This window comes from Triticum dicoccoides, chromosome 6A (assembly GCF_002162155.2).
Source record: "Triticum dicoccoides isolate Atlit2015 ecotype Zavitan chromosome 6A, WEW_v2.0, whole genome shotgun sequence".
Classification (NCBI taxonomy): Eukaryota; Viridiplantae; Streptophyta; class Magnoliopsida; order Poales; family Poaceae; genus Triticum; species Triticum dicoccoides.
In genome coordinates this window covers 584,984,417-585,001,895 of record NC_041390.1, presented here as the reverse complement: position 1 = coordinate 585,001,895, position 17,479 = coordinate 584,984,417, and positions in this window count along the sequence as shown.

Here is a 17,479-nt window from a genome sequence, read left to right as displayed (position 1 = left end):
TATGCACTTGGCAGAAGTAGCAAAAGGTAAAGCAACCACCCATATGGACCCGCTTGAAGACTATCAACTCATATGCTTCTCCCCCTTTTGTCAGTACGGACCAAAAAGGTTTGAAGACATAGAGCGCCTACTCGTTCCCATGAGATGCAGGCGAGGCAGCAGGGTCGTCGTTGAGGTCCGTGGTGCAGAAGAACTTGGTGCGGTGTAGACACGCGCTAAAGTTGGAGGAGGTGAAGTTGCATCATCTTGGTCATCGATGACTCTGGCATTCACTGTCGCAGCTAAGGACGAATAGTCAGAGTTTGCAAGTGAGGGAGTCCGACGCAAGTGAGCATTCCGTGGAGGAGTTGAGTCAAACTTGAATCTTTCGGTGAAGCCATCGTCCTACAGATCAGCTTCATCACTAAGCAAAGTCAAACTCTTCCACGACCTCCGACAGGTTTCATGAGTGACAAAGGCATTCTTGGTGGCAAGATTGCGTATGCGGTTGACATCCACTAAGAGGCTTTGCATCTGACGCTTGAGCCAGTTGTGATGCTTGTCCTGTTTCTGGTGTAGCGCGATGAGAAGCTCTCGGTCATTGAGAACACGAGATCGGCATCGAGGCCTTTGCGCAATGGTGCTACCAGTGGCGTCAGTTTGAGCACGAGGGACATGTGTGTTTCCAGCCAAGGGATAAACACGCGAGACTGCCTGAACTCCTTCAATGGGCTGGGTGTAGCTTTGGTGATCAACATTGTGAAGATAAATGGGATCCTTAGCAGGCTCTGGGTAAATAGCTTTAACAGACAGATCAACCTCTGGCAAGTACACAAGATGATTGCGTGCAGATGGCTGATAGTTGATGGTAGAGTGACACTTGATAAGACGCATTACCCATGGAGCATAGAACTTCAGACCAAAAATGTCGGAGCCTGATGCAGCCAACTGCCTGATGAAGAAGTCTTGAGCATTGAAGCTGATGCCATTGAAGATATAGAAAACCAAAGTCTTCATTGCTCCTTCAAGCTTCGCTGCATATGAATGTCCTTTGATGGGCCATAGAGTTTTTCTGTTGATATGATAAATGGTGCGAGGCAGATACTCTAGGTCTTCAACAAAGAATTCAGATGGGTAGTCAGCGTCGTGAGGCAAAGGCTTCATCATGCTCAACATTTATCTCATGTTGGGTTCTGGCTTCTGAAAAATGCTCTCCAAAGCATTCTGGTGTTGTTGACAACCTGGTTCATAGTATTCACCAGGAGTGGGTAGGCCTGTGAGCTCAGTGATATCAAGAGCTTTGGCTTCATGATGGACATTGCCTGTCATCCACTCAAGGACCCAAGTCTTTGGATCCCTGTTGTAGCCTCGAATGTGAAGAGTTGCATAGAACTATAGCAGAAGCTCTTCATTCCAGTGTTCCTTATCTGTGACAAACTGCAGGAGTCCAGCGTCTCTGAAGCAATCCAACGCTTCTTCAAGGCAGGGCAGGCTAGCTATAGCTTCAGTGTCGAGACGCATATGTGGAAATATGTGTCCTTGATTGTATAAGATGCATGGATAGTAGTTGCGTTGCTGATAGCTCCAGAACCGATCTGATGAAATGCGAGGTTTGGTGTTAGGGTTCTTGGTGCTGTTGAAGAAGGTGTTGTGTGCCATGAAGCCATTCACATTGAAGAACCCAGGTGAAGTTGCAGTGCCCGGGAATCATGGAAATCTTGGCTTGGGCTTCTGGACGGGAGGTCTGTGCTCGACATGATAGTCAAATTGTGGACCCGCAGTAGGTGGAGGAACCAGAATGGGCCATTGGACCATAACAGGTTGATCACGATCAAATGCCAGCTCAATTGTATGAGGTCTTGGAGGGGGTACAGGAGCATTGACATTGTCGTTGATATGGGCTTCAGGGGCCACATTGGCTTCAAGTGCTGCAGTATTGGCTTCGGGCGCAACAGTGGCTTCAGGTGCTTGCACTTCTGGCACCGTAGTAGCTTCAGGCGCCACATTAGCTTCAGCCATGACAATGTCATTGGCTTCAGTGTTGATGTTGGTGGCCGCCTCAGGATTGTTAACCTCCACTTCAGGAGCTGGAGGGTCGGACACGTTCTCCTCGAGAACAATATCTTGGTGGGACGGGGGTGTAGCAACTCTTTCTACTTCAACTCGTGGTTCTTCTTCTTCATCGGCTGATGCAGCCAGAATATCTTCAGCCATTTTGGCTTCAGACTCAGAAACATGCATAGTGGAAGTGACTTGGGGCCTTGGTCCTTTGCGAAGCCTGTGTAATGCTGGCGATGATTGTGGAGATGGAGTTTGCTGGGCCTCAAAGTCATCGTCATCTTGCACGGGTGAGGTGACTTGTGGTTGGGGAGAACTTGGGGTGTCTTGTCATTGTGGGTGATCAGCCCACGATGCATCCTGAGCAGTTGGTGTCAGAGGACGACCAATGCTGATGAGTTCGCTGTGTGTGAGCACATGCGATGATACCAACTGGTGCTCGATCTGAGGAAGGACTTCATCATCTTCAACATTGTCGTGAGGACCAATGTCTTGAGCTGCAGTGGGGTCAATAGCTGGATTGTCTTCAGCTTCATGAGCCTTTGTGGAAGCAGGCTCATGAACTATCACTTGGTGTTCTTGATGTTCAGACGCAGGACGAGCCACTGAGATTGGCTCGACATCAAGGGGCTCTGTGGGAGCAGCCCGGTCTCTCTTCTTGGTTTTGCGTTTCTTGGTTGGAGGAGCATCATCAGTGGTGGCCTCGGTTTTGCGCTTTCTAGCTTCGGCTTCAGCTGCCCTTGTTTTCTTCAGTTCTGAAGCCACTATGGGGACCTTAGGCTTCGAGCCTGTCATACTGTCTGGGAAGACAATTGGATGCACTTTCTGCCTTGGTGCTTCGGGTTCTGCCACAGTTGGCTTCTTCTTCTTCTTGGCCGCCATTCGGGGGTCGATGCCTGGTCGCCCCAAAGCCTTGTGCTTTTCAGCTTCATTGTATCCCTGAACACATTTAGCAGCAAGATCCTTCATGCGCTCACGAGAACCTTTGGCTTCTTCGCATTTCGTTCGGAATGCTTACTTGAGCTCATGCATCATGACCTGGAAGTTCTGAATGTCTTCAACATTGAGATTGGCCATATGCTTCTTGAACTGAGCCTTTTCATAATCTATTTTATGCTTTAGCTCAACAATTCTCTGAGCTAGAGCCAGCTCAGCAGCAATGGCTCCGTGGAAGGTGACGCTGAGGCCAATGGGAAGCTGAAGATCATCAAAGCTAACATTTGGGCTATCAAACCACTCATCAATGAACTTGTTTATGATTTCAACATCAAAGAGGGGAAGGTCATTGAAGATTTCTGCCTCTTGCTTGCTCTTGATCAACTGCTCAAGAGCGTCATCGCCAAGGTCGTCGTCGCTGGACAGATCAATGGCGTCATTCTCGTTGCGCAGAACAGCAGCAGGGGTCAGTGCTTGGCAGGTGGGTTGCATTGGCATCTTCACTTTGGAGGGCTTGGAGATGCGTGACAGATCTTCAGACTACACACTATGTTCAGGAGGTGCAGTGGCCAGAGGCTTCGCCCGTGAAATCTTTGGTGCAGGGGCAGGCTTCGAAGCCTTAGGTTTCTTCAGCTTCTTTGGCTTCGGTGGTGCAGGCGCTTCGTCAGAATCAGTGTCGTCTGCAGGTTGATCCATGACTGCCCCTTGAACCTGTATGTGAGTAATGAGACCTTCTAAGTTATAGAAGGGCCCAACCAAATTGGGTTCATCTTCGCGTGTGCCGTTAGCACGAGGAGCAGAGGGGCCTGGATTGAAGTCTAGTCCCCATGACTTCTTGTTTTCTTTGGCCGAGTTCTTGGCAAACTGGAAGTTGTGCTTGAATAGATTGTTGTCACGGCACCATAGTAATGAATATGGGTCTGCATTGGCAGGCTGTGGTCCACGTACCATGCAAGGATAGAAGCCTTGTTCAATGGCTTCATCTCTGGATCTGGGTTGAAGATTTCTGTACAAGATGTCTCCCCATGGTCGCTTGATGGCATTTTTCTCAGCATACTCCCGGGTCACGAACCTGTACTTGAACCATTGTTCTGCCGAATATCTTCGAATCCATTGGATTCGGGTTTTCCGCTGATTGTAGTCCTCCTCTGGATCTGTCTTGTACAGCTGATAGAGGTCAGAAGGCAAATCTCTTGATGTGTTGCCACGACGCTGTCTGCCACCCTTCCTTGCAGATTTCTCTGTTGCCATGAAGTTTAGACTGAAAGGCTTCAAAGCTGTCAAAGTCTTCCGTCTACTGATCAGACAAGAACTGGCTTCAGGAGAATTTATATGATGCTGTAAGAACTCTGCAAATGAATGCAGACTATGAGAACCAAGGGATTCTCCCACGGCCATGTACCTGTGACATCATTAAAGGTGCGAGGGAAGGGGAAGAGGTCATATGCATTCTCAGAAGATTTTTGAAGATAAATCAGTTTAGAAGACATTGACCTCATAGTGCGAAGACATTCACTCATAGGTAGAGAGTTGGTTCCAGATTTGTACGAATCCACGAATAAGTACAAGTGAGGAATCTAACTACTTTGTGAAGCATAAGTGAATATACTAGGCATGTTATGAGATGCAGTATGAGATAGATCCAACTTGTGTGAACAGAAACTACTTGTAGTTGAAAAGGATGAATCTATCGGATCAAAAGGACTGTAAAAATGAGGTTTTATTTACCACACGAGGAACTGCTAGACGGAGTAGGAGAGGAGGCCGAGCAGTTCGATCTTCCGTGCCTAACTTGGCGATGGAGGACACCTACAGCGACGGCGGAGAAGACGATGTCCGCAGCCGGCGTGAGGACAACGTCGGTGAGGTCGCGGCAGCTAAGCACTTCATCGCCGGCGTCGTCGAGGGCTAGCGGTGGCGCTAGGGTTTGTGCAAGGGTGGAAGAAGAGATAATGACTGGGATGAGGCGTGTATTTATAGGGACATAGACGGCACAGCGTTATTACACAGGTGCCCCTGGCGGTTCACATCTGAAGGACACGTGGCTATCATGCAACACAATGGAGGTTGTTCCACGTTCCCACGCACGCCTGGATTGTCGGGTGGTCATTCCCACTTCTCTGGGTTTCAGGTGGAAGGATTTAGCATTGAAAACAGATTAATGTTTGTCTCTATGTCTTCTGCTGACAAGGACGCAAAGAAGACATTTTGACAGTGTCAATAGAATGTATATGATTTGGATAGATATACTTAAGAAAGAAGCATAGAGGGGTTAGGGTCCGATCACATTCACTTAGTTCAAAAGATTCAACAAGAAGCCATAGCTATAAGTGAATGCTGTAGAGGACAGAAACCAAATCAGTACATTGAAGATAAACATGAAGCCATGTTAACATTGAAGACAAACAGAAAGTGAAGACTTTGCAAATGTAACGCCATGTGAAAAACACTTCTAAGGGAAGAATTTGGTGGTGGCGTTACCCACCGTATAGGAAGTATTAGACCCAGACACGACGCACAATTATCGTGGCGCTCCGAAGTCAAATTCCACGTTAATTTATTCACACTCAGAATGCAAGTCTTCATTGATTGAAGACATACGTTACTTTGTGTGTTGCACATCTAAGTCATCAACATGCATAAGTGTTAGGATGTGTGCCTGATCATAGGGCATTTGAGGATTCCAAGATATTTAGCTCAAACCGTAACTTGCAAAACCTCTTCTCATCCAAGGGCTTTGTGAAGATATCTGCCAGTTGCTCTTCAGTGTTGACATGTATGATATCAATATCTTCCTTCATGACATGATCTCTGAGAAAGTGATGGCGAATTTCAATGTGCTTTGTCTTCTAGTGCTGAACTGGGTTGTTAGCAATCTTGATGCCGCTCTCGTTGTCGCAGTAGAGTGGCACTTGCTTTAGATGAATGTCATAGTCCTTGAGTGTTTGCTTCATCCATAGAAGCTGAGCGCAGCAAGATCCAGAAGCAATGTATTCAGATTCAGCAGTGGAGAGAGATACACAGTTCTGCTTCTTTGAAGACCAAGATACAAGTGATCGTCCCAGAAAGTGACATGTGCCTGATGTAGAATTGCGATCCACTTTGTCACCAGCATAATCAGCATCCGAGAATCCAACTAGATCAAACTCCGAGCCCTTTGGATACCATAATCCTAGTGTTGGGGTGTGAGACAAATATCGAAGAATTCGCTTCACAGCTAAGTGATGCGATTCCTTTGGTGTCGCTTGGAATCGGGCACACATGCAAACACTAAGCATGATATCTGGCATAGATGCACATAAATAAAGCAAAGAACCAATCATGGAGCGGTATACCTTTTGATCGAACTCTTTACCATTATCGTCGGGACCCAGATGGTGTTTAGCTGGCATTGGCGTCGTGTAGCCTTTGCAGTCTTGCATTCCAAACTTCTTCAGGCAATCTTTGAGGTATTTCTCTTGAAATATGAAGATGTCGTTGCGTTGCTGTCGTATTTGAAGACCAAGGAAGAACTTCAGCTCACCCATCATGGACATCTGATATTGCTCTTGCATCATGTATCCAAACTCATCACTGTATTTCTGGTTAGTGCAGCCGAAGATAATGTCATCCACATATATTTGGCACACAAACAGTTCACCATCATATGTCTTCGTGAAGAGAGTGGGATCCAGTGAACCAGATTTGAAGCCTTTGCTCTTCAGGAAGTCTTTGAGTGTGTCATACCAAGCTCGAGGGGCTTGTTTAAGTCCATACAGTGCCTTGTTGAGCTTGTAAACCCTGTCAGGATGTTTTGGATCTTCAAAGCCAGGCGGTTGTGCAACATACACTTCTTCTTCAATCTTGCCATTGAGAAAGGCGCTCTTCACATCCATTTGATATAGAAGAATGTTATGATGATTTGCATAGGCCAGCAGTATGCGTATAGCTTCAAGCCTAGCCATAGGAGCAAATGTTTTATCGAAGTCAATTCCTTCAACTTGAGTGTATCCTTGAGCAACGAGACGAGCTTTGTTTCTGACAACTTGACCATGCTCATCTTGCTTGTTGCGATATATCCATTTAGTGCCTATGATATTGTGCTTACAAGGATCAGGACACTTGACCAGTTCCCATACATTATTCAACTGAAACTGTTGAAGCTCTTCTTGCATAGCTTGAATCCATTCAGGTTCCATGAAGGCTTCATCAACTTTCTTGGGTTCAGATATTGAGACGAATGCGAAGTGCCCACGGAAATTTGCTAGTTGTGTTGCCCTTGAACAAGTGAGTGGACCAGGTGCATCGATGCTATCAATTATTTTCTCAATGTATACTTCATTTGTAACACGAGGATGAGCAGGACGAAGATTTTGCTCAGATCATTGTCATCGGTGGAAGGATTGTCTTCAGGCTGAGCATTGTCTTCAGGTTGATCAGGTGCAGAGATGATGAGTTCCTCTTCAGGCTGAGCTTCAAACGATATGATTTCTCCAGTTCCCATAAGCTTGATGGATTCACTGGATGGAACTTCATCTAGCACATTTGGCAGGTGCTCTCTTTGCGAGCTGTTAGTCTCATCGAACCGCACATCCACAGTTTCAACCACTTTATAGTGAAAGAGGTTGAAGACTCTGTAGGAGTGCGAGTCCTTTCCGTATCCAAGCATAAAACCTTCATGTGCTTTCGGTGCAAATTTTGAAGTGTGATGTGGATCCTTGATCCAGCACCTGGCACCAAATACTCTGAAGTAACTGACATTTGGCTTCTTACCAGTGAGGAGCTCATAGGTTGTTTTGTTCAGAATCTTGTGAAGATAAACACGGTTGATAATATGGCATGCAGTATCAATGGCTTCAGGCCAGAATTTTCTTGGAGTCTTGTATTCATCGAGCATCGTCCGAGCCATCTCAATAAGTGTTCTGTTCTTGCGTTCCACGACGCCATTCTGCTGCGGCGTGTACGGAGCTGAGAATTCATGAGTGATACCCAAAGTATCAAGATAAGTGTTGAGGCCAATGTTCTTGAATTCAGTGCTACTGTCACTTCTGATGTGCTTGATCTTGACGCCATAGTTGTTCATGGTTCGATTGGCGAATGGTCTGAAGACATCCTGCACTTCAGTCTTGTAGAGGATTATATGCACCCAAGTGTATCTTGAATTAGCATCAACAATGACGAAGCCATAGAGACAAGCAGTTGTAGTAAGAGTTGAGTAGTGAGTGGGACCGAAGAGGTCCATGTGGAGCAGTTCGAAGGGTTGAGTCGTTGTCATGATTGTCTTCGAGGGATGCTTGGCCCTCGTCATCTTTCCTGCTTCACAGGCACCGCATAAGTGATCCTTCTTGAACTTGACGCCCTCGATGCCTAAGACATGCTTCTTCTTTGCAAGAGTGTGCAAGTTCCTCATGCCAGCATGCCCTAGCCTCCGATGCCAGAGCGAGCATTCTGAAGCTTTTGCTAGAAGACATACGGCAAGTTGTGGTCCTGCTGAGAAATCTACCACGTACAAATCATCTTTACGATACCCTTCAAAGACTAGAGACTTGTCAGATTCCATTAGAACAAGGCAACGATATTTTCCAAATATCACAATCATGTTTAAATCGCAAAGCATTGAGACAGACATTAAGTTGAAACCAAGAGATTCAACAAGCATCACTTTATCCATGTGTTGATCCCTTGAAATTGCAACTCTACCTAGACCTAATACCTTGCTTTTACCAGTATCAGCAAATGTGATGTGACTCTTGTCAGATGGACGTAAAGTTGATTCCATGAGAAGACTTCGCTTGCCAGTCATGTTATTGGTACACCCACTATCAATAATCCATTCTGAAGCAGCGGGTTTATACCTACAGTGCAATTAGGGGGATAGGCTTCACGAAGAGAATTGTGAAGCATAAACATTTGACGAGCAAGTGGATTATGAAATCTTAGATTGAGGTTAGGACTGATAGGGCAAGTAGCAAGCGATTCAGAAACAAAATACATAATAAGACCATTTGGGCATTTGATCTTGCGCCCTACAAGATGTTTAAGGTCCCCAACTATAGCTTCAGACAAATTTGATTTTTGGCTGGAGACCCTTCCCTGCAAAAGAGAGTTAAGCTTTCTTAGCTACCCACATCTTCAAGGGTGGCTTCGAAGAAATGAGTCTAAGTGCAGCATCTAAGAACTTTGGCTTTGGAGCCCTAGCAAATAGTATAGCAGGTGGACAATAGTACTCATAAGAATAAGCAGAGTAGTTCTTAGTCTTATGAACATGGCGGTTTGATGAAACGCGCCCATATTCATAGGCCTGAGTATGGTTTCCCTGCAAAACATTTGCGTTAGTGCGACTCAGGTGAGTCCTTTTTTTGTATGAAGCCTTTGGACCATATGAAGCCTGTGGTCTGGGGTTTGTCTTCTTCACTTGTGGTGTCATGACGACATTCACAGGAAGATTCTCCAACCACTTTTTTGGCACCCAGACTTTCTTCATAGGTGGCCCATTCCTGCAGTTAGTACCAATATACCTGGCAAACACTTCACCATTCTGGATTTTTAAATAGTTTATAGTTTGCATCAAAGGATTCATCAATAACACTGGGATTGGCACAAGTGAAGCCAGGCAGGGTGGATGGATCCACTGAATGTTCCTTTGCAGCAACCCATGTGGTTTTGGGGTACTGCTCAGGTTTCCAGTAAGAGCCAGCGGCATTCATTTTCCTTTCGAACCAAGACCCTCTTTCCTAGGGTTTCGGTTCAGGATCTGCCTTTTGAGGACATCACATAGTGTCTAATGCCCTTTGAGACTTTTGTACATCCCTGTTTCAAGCAATATCTTCAACCTAGCATTTTCATCAGCAATAGTTGAAGATATTGCAATAGTAGCAGCAGTAGTAGAACATCCAGCAACAGAAGTAGCGTTGTCACGCTCAATGCATTTAAGACAAAGTGGTTCAAATCCTTCCTGAGCGGAACTGATCTGTTTGGCGCGAAGTGACTCATTTTCCTTTTGAAGATCTTCATGAGACTCTCTCAATTTCTCAAGATCTTGCTTCCTTTGAAGATAATCATAGGAAAGCTTTTCATGAGTTGTTGAGAGCATTTCATGACGACTTTCAAGTTCCTCATACTTAACATGAAGATTTTTTATGTCTTCAATTAAGGACTAAGATCGAGTCATTTCAGCGTCTAACAGGTCATTGCTTTTGTCTAACAGTTTTTGAATATGTTCCATAGCTTTCTGTTGTTCAGTTGCAATTTTAGCAAGTGTTTTGTAGCTGGGTTTGGAACCACAATCAGAGTCATCTTCACTGAATGTTTGATAGTGAGTAGTGCGTGTGTTTACCTTGGCACCGCGTGCCATGAAGCAGTAGGTGGGAGCGGAGTAGTCCTTGTCATTTGCATCGGCGTCGGCGATGAAGTCATTGTCTTCAGTGTTGAAGATGGACTTGGCAACGTATGTTGTAGCCAGACTTGCAATGCCAGAATCGGACTCCTCCTCAGACTCCACCTCCGCCTCCTCAGAAGCGGACTCCTCTCTCTAAATCCATTTCCTTGCCAACAAACGCACGAGCCTTGCCAGATGAGCTCTTCTTGTGTGATGAAGACTTTGAGGAAGACTTGGAAGAAGACTTTGAGTATTTCTTCTTCTTCTTGTCGTCAGAATCATACTCCTTGCTCTTCTTCTTCTTCTTGTTCTCATTGTCCCACTGCGGAACTCAGAGATGTAGTGGCCAGGTTTCTTGCACTTGTGGCATGTTCTCTTCTTGTAGTCATGAGCAAAAGCTTCATCATTCCTTGAGCTTGATCGTGAATACTTTCTGAAGCCCTTCTTCTTGGTGAATTTTTGGAACTTCTTCACAAGCATAGCAAGCTCCTTTCCAATGTCTTCAGGATCATCAGAACTGCTGTCAGATTCTTCTTCAGATGAGGAGACAACTTTTGCCTTCAAGGCACGAGTTCGCCCATAGTTGGGACCGTAGATGTCTCTTTTCTCAGAAAGCTGAAACTCATGTGTGTTGAGCCTTTCAAGTATGTCAGATGGATTGAGTGTCTTGAAGTCAGGGCGTTCTTGAATCATCAGGGCTAGGGTGTCAAACGAGCTATCAAGTGATCTCAGGAGTGTCTTGACGACTGCATGCTTGGTGATCTCAGTAGCGCCGAGGGCTTGAAGCTCATTTGTGATGTCAGTGAGTCAATAAAACGTGAGCTGAACATTCTCATTGTCGTTTCTCTTGAAGCGGTTGAAGAGGTTGCGAAGGACACTGATTCTTTGATCTCTCTGGATTGAGACGCCTTTGTTGACCTTGGAGAGCCAGTCCCAGACTAGCTTAGATGTTTCCAGAGCACTCACACGGCCATACTGTCCTTTGGTCAGATGACCACAGATGATGTTCTTGGCCGTGGAGTCCAGTTGAACGAACTTCTTGACATCAGCAGCGGTGACATCTTCACCAGCCTTGGGGACGCCATTCTTGACGACATACCAGAGGTCGACATCAATGGCTTCAAGATGCATGCGCATCTTATTCTTCCAGTAGGGATATTAAGTTCCATCGAAGACTGAGCACGCATCGGAGACTTTGATTATCCCTGCAGTCGACATAGCTAAAACTCCAGGTGGTTAAACCGGATCACACAGAACAAGGGAGTACCTTGCTCTGATACCAATTGAAAGTGCTAGTGATCGACTAGAGGGGGGTGAATAGGCGATTTTTACGAACATCTTCAAAACATGGAAGTTTAGAAGACAAACGATAGAAATAAACCTATTACCATACATAAAAGGTAGACTACACTAGACAAGCCATAGTCGAGTATTCAGTGAAGTGAAGGCACAACGACTAATGGTAACTAGGCAGTATGGATCAGGTTGGAAGATAGTATGAAGCCAATCAGAACAAGCAGTCACTCAGTGAAGACAAAAGATAATGCAAACAGGCAATGACTTCACAAGGACCAACTGTAAATGAAGAGATGGGAAGGATAGGACCAGTGGCTCGTTGAAGACAATGATTTGTTGGACCAGTTCCAGTTGCTGTGACAACAGTACGTCTGGTTAGGGAGGCTGAGATTCAACTCAAAAGACCGTGTCTTCACCTTATTCCCCTTGAGCTAAGGACACCCAGTCCTCGCCCAATCACTCTGGTAAGTCTTCAAGGTAGACTTCCAAACCTTCACAGACTTCGTTCACCGGCAATCCACAATGACTCTTGGATGCTCAGAACGCGATGCCTAACCAGCTGGAGGATTCACAGTCCTCAAGTGTAATAAGTCTTCAGATCACACAGACAAGAAGGCTTCAGCGATGCCTAACACTCTTTGGCTCTGGGTGTTTAGGGCTTTGTCCTCGCAAGGAATTCTCTCTCAAAGGCTTCGAGGTGGGTTGCTCTCAAACGACAAAAGCCGTACACTAACTCTGAGCAGCCAACCGTTTATGGTTGTAGGGGGTGGGCTATTTATAGCCACTAGGCAACCCAACCTGATTTGTCCGAAATGACCCTGGTGAAAAGGATCGATATGGTTGACTAGAGGGGGGGGGTGAATAGGCAACTAACAATTTTTAGCTTTTCTTTAACAATTTAAACTTTGCATCAAAGTAGGTTGTCTAGATATGCAACTAAGTGAGCAACCTATATGATGCAACAAGGATAGGAACACAAGCAAGCAAGAGATATGAAACAAATAAGCTTGCTCAAGTAAGGGCACGAGATAACCAAGAGTGGAGACGGTGGAGACGAGGATGTGTTGCCGAAGTTCCTTCCCTTTGAGAGGAAGTACGTCTCCGTTGGAGCGGTGTGGAGGCACAATGCACCCGAAGAAGCCACTAGGGCCACCGTATTCTCCTCACGCCCTCACACAAAGCAAGATGCCGTGATTCCACTATTGGTGACCTTGAAGGCGGCGATCGAACCTTTACAAACAAGGTTGGGGCTCTCTCCACAACTTAATTGGAGGCTCCCAACAAAACCACGAAGCTTCACCACAATGGAATATGGCTCCGAGGTGACCTCAACCGTCTAGGGTGCTCAAACACCCAAGAGTAACAAAATCCACACAAGAAAGTATGGGGGAAGCAAATATCCTTTGGTGGAAGTGTAGATCTAGGTCTCCTCCTTCAATCCCTAGCAAATCAATAAGTTTGGGTGGCTAGAGAGAGAGATCGGGCAAGAGAGCTTGAGGTGCATCAATGGTGGAGTGAGAGGGGTCAAAGGTAAGTGTGGTAGGTGGGAGAAGCTCTCTTAGATACCAACCCTAAAAATCCAGCCGTTGCTGCGCTTTCAGCCCCGCAGCGGTACAACTGGTTCTTGTCCCGGTACAACCGGGACTCATGCTATAGCTGCAGAACCCTACCAGGCGGTGCAACCGGTCCACTAGGTGGTGGTACCGGTTAAGAGAATGACTGGACCAACCGCCCAGCCACCGCACAACTACCGCCTCAAAACAGAGATGAGACCGGTACTTGAGCGGTGCAAGACCGGAACAACCGCATGGCTCTGAGCTCTTGGACGGCGAAGTTCTGAGCGGAAGAACCGCTCAGACCACCGGTGGTACCGGTCAACGAGGATCGACCGGATCAACCGGGCCACCACCACCCGAGAACCGCATCAGAATAGAGCCTTGAGCAGTACTTGAGCGGTGCATGGCCGGAACCACCGTCCTAGCCTTTGTTGAGAAAGGTGGCGGTACCACCGCCCGGAGGCAGCGGTACAACCGCTCGGTCAAAGCTTGGAGAGCAACAAGGTCCAGCGGTACAACCGCTCCAGGGAGCGGTACAACCGCTGTGAAGAGCAGAAACAAGAGGGAAAGACAGGGGAACTCTCTCTCTCACACACAACTGAGGAAGACAAGGAAGGGGTGAGGAAAGTGTACGTGAACTGATTCTCCCAGAGCTTCCTAATGAGGATTCCCTCTTGATAGTACGGGTACTCTACGACCAAAGAAAATAAAAGCGTAGAGGACACGTCTTCGATCTTTTCCTTCGAGAGGCAATAGCAATCCGATGTAAGCCTAAGCATTGAGAACCTGAAACATATAGCATACGATTAGACCACAAAGGGTTGTCATCATCATCCAAAACATAAAGTAGGGAAATGCCCTTTCAATCTCCCCCTTTTTGGTGGATGATGACAACAACACGATTTGCAAGAGATAAGTCAATGAAATCTAGACGGAACTCCCCCTCAATGTGTGCCCCAACAGGAACTAGCTGTTAGAAAGCGTGGGCACACTTTCAGGACTAGACTCCCCCTAGATTTTATAGACTCGCCACTCTGAGAACAAAAGGAGAAACAATATAAAACTTAGAGTGCAATAATAATGATAACGGCCGAAGAAAGGAAAGGTAAAAGAAGTAACATAAGTCTCTCACACAGCAAGGAACGAAACAAGTCCACGAACAAAAACAAGCAAATCCCCGAGACCTATAGAACTCTCTCCCCCTTTGGCATCAAGACTCCAAAAAGGAAAAGAGCGAAGCTAGCGTCCCAAAGCTCAGGCGTCCTCCTCTGACTCCTCGGTCGCATCTGGATCCTCATCATCAGAGTCGTCATCGTCGTCGTGATCAGATTCTTCCATGACATTGTCAGCTGCTGCAAACGAGGAGGATGGCTGGGGAGGGGCTTCATCATCAGTCCAGGTGCTATGGGTAGAAATCCAACGCTCCTCTGGGGTGATGCTCTTCTCAGAGCCTCTCTGAACCAGCATGTTGAGGTGCCTCATCATTGCAATTTGGCGACGCCGTGCAAGCTTCTCATTGACATGTGCCTCATACATCTTCTTCTGGATGTCAGCCTGGAGACAAAAGGTCTTCTTCACCTTGGCAGTAAGTTTGGCCACCCACGAAGGCTTGGCCCCTGGCTCCAGCTCAAAGTCCTCATCATCAGAAGTAGCATAGACATCCTCAGGAGCATTTTCAGGGAAGCGAGGCTCGGCATGCTTCTTCTTATTAAGGAGCTTGACCTCATGAACAGTGAGGTTGTCTGGAGAAGTGAGGAGCTCTCCAGGACGACGAACAGCCCACACAGAGTTCAGAAGGCACATGACAAACAGGGCATAGATTGGGACTTTACGGTAGATGAACATGTTGTACATCTCATGCCACATCCAATTTGACACATCAAATGTTGCTCCTGTCCCCACCATGGTCTTCATAGCAACCATCAAATCAACCAGATAACCATGAATCTCATCTTGATTGCCCACCTTGGGCAAGAGCACATTGCGGAACACACAGTGCATGATGTCATAGACCTTCTCCAAATCCTTGGATTCTCCAATAATCCCACGGCCCGAATGTACAGAGGGGCAAGCTTCTCCTTAGGCATGGACTCAGGAAAATCATGAGGACGAATGCCACCCCTTCCTTCTAGACCGGTATCCTCGTACCCAATAGCATTGCAAAATGCCCTCTAGGGAACGTGAAACAATTCATCGCGACACATGAAGGTGAGAGTGCGCGCATCATCTTCCCCAAAATGAACCGTGGCATAGAACTGATGGATGAGTTGAACATCAAAGTCACAGTTGACTGACATGAGCTTGACAAGATCAAACTCCTCGCAGAGAGCCAGCGCCTCACCAAAATACTCCATGTTGTTCCTCCAATGGTCAAGATCAATTGTCCACTGCTTGGCATATCTGTTCTTATTGTGCTCAAAGAGTTCATGAAAAATCCGCACTTGCATCTCATTCCGGAACTGAACGATGGTCCAACAGGGAGCAATGGGAACCTCATACAGATTCTTTGATCGGAAGGCTTCCCAATCCTTGGCTTTCCAATGATGCAACGGCATAACCACACGTTGCTTAGCAGCTGCAGACTTTTCACGGCGAGTGGGCTTGGTGGGGATCACAACTTCTTCTTCATCATCAGACGCAACCGGGCGCAAGGTCCTTCGTGCCCTCTTCTTGGTCTTGCGAGGAGCATAGCGAGAACTAGAGCCACATGAACACACACACAAAACCCAACAAGGATGAGAGGATTTCACCCACTAGCAGAAAAGGAACAAGTTGCAACAACAGAGAAGATAGAACAGTGCTGTGTGGTTGATATCCTCTGGTTGTACCGGATCTTCCGCCGGTAGTACCGCTCCAGCGGTTGTACCGCCCGTAGGGGCGGTAGAACCGCTGATAGTGGCACTACCAGGGAAGATAGATCTAACCAAGGCATACGAATCACACAAGTAATATTCCGAATTCTAAGTGCTGCAAACAAGACAGGAGGCTAACAAAAAACTCTTCTATACCATAGTTCGAACCCTAAATGCGAAAAGTTAGGTAATGCCTTAGACACGGAAGGACCCTAGAAAGATCTAGAAGCAAAGAACACGAGGCATTACCACCATCCATGGGAAGAGATCGGGAGGCCTCCACGGAGAGAATCCACGGAGAGCCAAGGATCCGAAGCGCGAGACACACTCCGAGGCAGGGGTAGAGATGGCCGGTGGCTAGGGAAAAGAGAAGAGGAATGAGGACGAAGGGAAAAAGACAACCCTTCAGCCCCGTCGAGTATATAAAGGCCCGTAGACACGCCTCGGTAGAACCTCTTAGGGGAGCGGTTGTACCACTCGTCTGGTACAGACCGGTGGTTGGAGGCAATACTTCCGGTGCCTGGGAGGCAGCGGTAGTACCGCACGGCGTCAACCGGTAGTACCGGACGTAGGTTACCGTGGGTTTGAGTGGTGGAACTGCCCAAGCACCGAATGGAGACCCATTGGGACAGCACAACCCGGTACCAGCGGTAGAACCGCCCGTGATACCGGTTGTACCACCCAACCACCTATGCCCAAGACAAGATCAAATGAGTGCAATCCGAAGGGAGGAAGAAAGGGGCACAAAACAAGAGAGAAGCTACACCCTAGGAGAACCCAACACAAAGAGCAAAGACAGAAAGAGAGAAAACAACACGAGAACAACAAGGCTAACGCCAACCTCCCGAAGAGAGGACGGTGGCCGAGGCCACCTATGTTTGAGTCAATTGGTATGGAACCACGAAGAATTATCCTTGGGTCAATGACCAAAACTCGTCTTTGAAGCACAAGTACCATCAAACATGGCTAATGTGAAAGACTCGATCAATTTATGCATAATGGGGGAGGAAGAGTTCATGGAGAGAACATCACTCCCCCTATGTTCATGCCTACATCTAAACAAGACAACATGTTGAGTACGGTGGGATGTGCAAGAGTTCAAGCAACATTGCTCGAATCAATGATATTTAGCTCATGCCTTAACTCGCGAAATCTTGTTTCATCCAAGGGCTTCGTGAAGATATCTGCAAGGTTATCATGAGTGTTGACATAGTTGAGCTCGATCTCTCCTCGCCTAATGTGATCCCGGATGAAGTGATACCGGATCTCAATATGCTTCGTCTTGAAGTGTTGCACCGGGTTGAGAGAGATCTTGATGGCACTTTCATTATCACACCAAAGAGGCACTTTGTCACAAATGACACCGTAATCCTTTAAAGTTTGCCTCATCCATAAGAGTTGTGCACAACAACTCCCGGCTGCAACATACTCCGCCTCAGTGGACG